Source organism: Pteropus alecto, unplaced genomic scaffold (assembly GCF_000325575.1).
Source record: "Pteropus alecto unplaced genomic scaffold, ASM32557v1 scaffold166, whole genome shotgun sequence".
Taxonomy (NCBI): Eukaryota; Metazoa; Chordata; class Mammalia; order Chiroptera; family Pteropodidae; genus Pteropus; species Pteropus alecto.
In genome coordinates this window covers 4,539,861-4,545,158 of record NW_006439757.1, presented here as the reverse complement: position 1 = coordinate 4,545,158, position 5,298 = coordinate 4,539,861, and the positions used below count along the sequence as shown (strand labels likewise).

General features: G+C 37.7%; 1 non-coding gene and 1 pseudogene across 1 annotated transcript; one reads left to right on the top strand and one right to left on the bottom strand.

The window, feature by feature from the left end:
• Positions 1-1,597: 1,597 nt before the first annotated feature.
• On the top strand, positions 1,598-1,716 carry LOC112483941. The gene has a single exon (XR_003047828.1). It is a non-coding gene; the product is annotated as a 5S ribosomal RNA (ribosomal RNA).
• Positions 1,717-5,180: 3,464 nt separating this feature from the next.
• Positions 5,181-5,298, bottom strand: LOC112483983 (annotated as a pseudogene).

The following is a 5,298-nucleotide window of genomic DNA, read 5'->3' as shown; positions in this document are numbered from 1 at the left end:
AGTGAGCATGTAACCAAGGTGTAAACCTATATGACATTCTTTTATCTATAGTGATTGGTCTCTGCATGAAGCTCAGAAATCTTGTTTAGTGGTTGTGAGATGCTTATCGTTTCTTTTTTTTTCCTTACCTAGACGTGAAAGAGAGATCATGTAAAGTCTGTAGCTTCAGGAAGCCACATTGTGATCAGGAAGAAAGTCAGCCTGAGGATGAAGTCAGTCATAGGGCAAGGGCATAGTCAAAAGAACAACAGAGATGTCTGGCCTGACATGACTGAACTGCACTGAGTCCTACTCTACCTCTGGATGTTTGAGTGATACTAGACAATCACATTTCCTTTTGTGGAGGCTTGAATTGAGTTTTCAGGTTTTCAGTTGCCTGAAAAAAAACAAAAAGCACTAACTAATTACGGACAATTAAGGACAATGCCACAGAATAAGTGAAATATTGGAAGTAAGCAGAGGTAATTATGGATGTACAGAGGAAAAAGAAACCAGAGAGAGAGTAGGAGGTAACAATTAACTCTGTCTTGGAGAAAGGAATGAAAAAAAGATCAAGAAGTTTCCTATATTTTGAGGTAGAGAATTCAGCTTCGCTGTCAGCATAGCTCCTGACTGTCCAAGTCTCTAGGCTGCTGCTATTGGCAAAATGGTCAACTCCTGACCAGGGCTCTATGCAGAGATGGATGCATCATGAACCTAAAGAAGCTTAAGTTCAAGTGCCCTTCACTTGCACTGCCCCTTTGGGTGGGGGGTGAAAGTAGCAGCCCTAATTGTACATTACCAACTGGGCTGCCCAGCTGGAAGGTCACTCTCTAAAGCCTGGTGCTGTCTCAGATGGGCAGGGTGAGGGTGGGCTATCGGCATAATTTCTACATTTTCCTGACCTCCAGTTCACAACCCCGGGTGGACCCATGGAGTACTTGGATCTTATCTTTGAGCCCAGTGTTAAAGATAGGAACTTCTTCCTGCTTTCATCTCTGCCTTGAACACTAAGAATAAACTTCATGAGTATATAGTATCTCACATCCTCAGCCTGAAAGGGTGAAGAAAATAGGTGAAACCTATTAAGAGCTGGACTAGCTGCCATAGAAGCTGTGCGTGCGTGTGTGAATCATTTCACACTGTACACGTATATAAAATCATCACACTGTACACTTTAGATGTACACAAATTCACTGTACCTCAATACAGCTGGCACTAAAGGCACTAAAAAAATAAATTGTATAAATCAAAAAATAATAATTGCTAAAGATAAAGGTGAAGGTGAAAGAACAGGGATTTTCTGACCTTAGTTACAGTGCTCATGGGCCATTAAAAAAAAAAAACTGGATGTGAAAAACACTCTGCAATTGAAAAGTTCAGTAACCTGATATTTAGTCTCTGCTCTACCTCTCACATTAAGCAATCTTGAGCAAGTAATTGACCTAGCATTACTTTTTTTACACTGTCATTTTGTTTGGTAACATGAAAGTCAGCAAGAAAGATTAAAATATAGTTTAAGAAAATCTATCTTTAAAATGATAGAATGATTCATATTATTTGATAATGCTACTAAAATATAAAATTAAATAAGAGAGAAAGTCTTATATCACAAGAAGTCTACGGCCATGCCACCCTGAACATGCCCGATCCCGTCTGATCTCGGAAGCTAAGCAGGGTTGGGTCTGGTTAGTACTTGGATGGGAGACCACCTAGGAACACCAGGTGCTGTAGGCGTAAAATAAATACATACATACATACATACATACATACATACATACATAAAAACATAAATAAATAAGAACAAGAAGACCACTTAATTTGAATTCGAGAATTCCAGTTCTGGTTGTGCCTTGTGTGACTTTCCTTAGATCATTCACTCGTACAGCTCTCAAGCTGCTTCCTCTACAAAATCAGTGTGTTAGTTTATCTCCGAGACTTCTTCCAGTCTTAAGATTCCATAATAAAATATAACTACAATTATCTAAATTTTTTATTGTTTCCTTTATATAAAATGCTTGTTTTACTCCTCCCTGGGGTTTGTAGCGCTTCTCAAATCCGAAAAATTCTTGACCACTTTTTTTCTTCAAATATTGCTTCTGTCACATTCTTCTTTCTTCCTGTACCTCAAATTACACTTGTTTTGAAACTTTTCACCATGTCTGATAAGTCTCTTATGCTTTTTTGCATTTTTTATCCTCTTAACTGTCTGCGCTTCAGTTTGGATGTTTTCCTCTGACTTACCTTTCAGTTTATGTCATCTCAGCTGTATTGTTTTTGGTTTTTAGAAAGTTGATTATGAGATGTTTATTGATAATTTTCTTGGATGTATCTTTTCTTGAGTTCAATGAGATTTCGGATCTTCAAATTGATGTCTTTCACCAATTTGACCTATGTTTGTACTTTTAATAGTCATGTGGATACTATAAAGACGTGGTGACATTTCTTGCCTTCCTTCATGATTTCTTTAATCACTGTTTACAGTGAGCAAATAATTTTCTCACAAGTCTGAATTGTGTAAGGACAGGTCATCTTGTTAAAGCTAGAGAGCCTCGTCAACAGGTCATAATATGATTGGCAGCCATCTTTTCCCTGCCATCTAATGTACAATCCAGATAAAATTTATGCAAGTCAGAGAAAGGGGCAAAGTTTTCAAAGTCTCATTTTATAGTACTGTGGGATGTTGGCCAAATTTCTTCTGACATGAAAATTTCAGTTGCCTTTGTGGGAGATGACTACTGGCAGCTCGCCATATGGACCATTTTGGTGCTGGAGGGCAGTGATTTGGGCAGGCGCACAGGAGGAAGATTGCGGTGAAGCAGTGGCCACCAGGGTGTGACAACCACAGGAGCCACAAGCTCCAGTTGCATAGCACCCAGAAATAAGGCACGTAGGTAAGGTGCACACAAAGGCTCAGGGAATGGCCAGGTAGCATTGGTTGGGGCTTTTCCAGGTGACCGGGGCTGGCACTACCATCGCCTCCTTGGTGGTCCTGTGAATGGTGCCTGGATTTCTTTCTTGCCTTTTTTATTTATCTATACTGGTTATTTGCTTTTGTTATTTTTAGCACATTTTTAGCATGTTTTATAATTTTCAGTCGGGTTTCTGATTATGGATAATAAACTGTAGTCTCTAAATGATATTCTTCCTAAGTGTTAAGATTTTTAGTCATAAAGAGTTTCAGAGAATGATCTTGATCCCGTCAAGTCTTGTTTTAAGCTTTGTTACCCCTGACCTGTTTCAGTTTTGGCTTTACTTGTGGGAATAGCCATTAATATTAGGGAATGCCCCTTCCCAGGTCTCAGGCCTGTGTTTAGCAAATTCCTCTGTCTTGAATAACCATCTTTAACGCCCCAGTGCTATTGGGCTGCTGAAATTCAGCTCAAGCCCCGTGTTCTGTTTACTGCATTTCTTCAGGTTTGCCTTGCACATTCACCACTCAGAAGTTGACCAGCAGTTTGAGGAAAATTTGGGTGCAGATTTTGGGGCACTCTCTCTGAGTTTCCTTTTTGCTCCAACATTTTGCTCGTCAAATTCTGTCTCCTTGGGCATCCCCAAACTCAACCTCTGTCTCCTTAGATCTGCAAGACTGCTGCTTTCTTCTCGGGCTCTTTCCCCTCTTGCTGTAATTTGGAAAATGCCTTTAGGACAGTTTTGAGGTGAGCACGGAGTGCTCCTCTGTGCTTCTGTTTCTCAAGGATTCTGGCTGTTCAATGTTACTTGTGCTGGCCCTCCAGTGCCTTCAAAGATCATTTATATGTTTTTCCAACTTTCAGTTACTTTTGGTAGACGATTGAGTTCAATATAAGCTACACTGTTGGGGCCAGGGCCAAAAATTTTATCCATTGAATTTTAATTTCAACAGTTTATCATTTCTGAATGTTGCTTTTATTTCTGTTTAATGTGTACTCAATCATTTTTAATTCCTTCTGCATGCTCGCTTCACCTTTCTTTAAACATTTTTTATGAATACTAAATTTATGTTTAGATTCTAATAATTCTAAAATTTATTTCTCTCGGTTTTTTTCTGTATGCTTAGTGATTTCTTATATTCACATCATAAAAACTGATATCAATTTATAGAAGTTTTAAATTTGAGAATTCTGTCTTTTTAGATAACTTATATGTTTTTCCTTATTTATCCTGAATCTAGCTTTAAAGTAATAAAGCCTTTGACAGTGTCTACCTGACATACTGATGAAGCAGAAGTTATACATTTTAATTATGTTGTATAACTTCTTCAATTAGAGAAGTTATACATCTTCAATTAGGCTCTGTGAAAAACTTAGAAAAGTATTAAGAATGTTTAGTGATAGACTTAGATTCACCAAGCTTCTTAGACATTTAAAAGCTTTACCTGTAGAAATTCCAATCCCATCTTATTAAACTTTTCCCACTTATTTACAGTATTTATATATTTTAGAGGAAAAGTTATCCATTAGTTGAAATTGAACTAATTTCTTTTAATCCTTTTTTTCTTACTTAAGGAAAAGGAAAATGCCTTTTATTTGCAGGATTCAATAATGAATAAGTGAAAATAAGCTTTGGTTTAATTGGACACATATCAGTAGGTAAATTATGTATCAAATTAAATGAATAATCTAATATACTAATCAAACCAGTCTAGTACCATCACTTATGAGGTGACAAATTTGGCCTTATTAGAATTGTCCTGTTTGAGGCCGTATGTAGGCATGATCTTCTTAACTATCCTGAGACAAGACAGAATGGGAAGAATTAAAATCTGAAACTAGAAACGCCTGTTAGGTTTGGACAGATTCTAAAGATGGTAGATGGAGAAGAAGGTGGAGAACTGATAGAGCTGAATGTTTTAGAAGGGAGTCCAGTCCATATGTCCCTTGACAGTTAGACATTGAATGTCTTTTTCACTGCCACATCCAAAATCACTTGATAGTACCTGTTACTTAGTAGATGCTCTAAAAATATTTTAAATAAAAAATAGAAGAATAATATATATATATCTAAAGCTATGGCAATAGACGCCTCAGTCTTTGATAATCCACTATAAGTTTCTCTATAATAGGGAGATACCTGCCAGGAGAACTGGCTAGCTAAATTGATCCAATAATTGGTGGCCTCTCCCCTGATCAATGCGTAAATGGGCATGATCAACTCTGAATCTCTCTTTGTCTATAATAAGTGAATAGGTTTTTGTCTGTCTGTTTGTTTGTTTGTTTTTACGTCTACAACACCTGGTCTTCCAGGTGGTCTCCCATCCAAGTACTAACTAGGCCCAACCCTGCTTAGCTTCTGAGATCAGACAGGATCGGGCTTGTTCAGGGTAGCATGGCTGTAGAC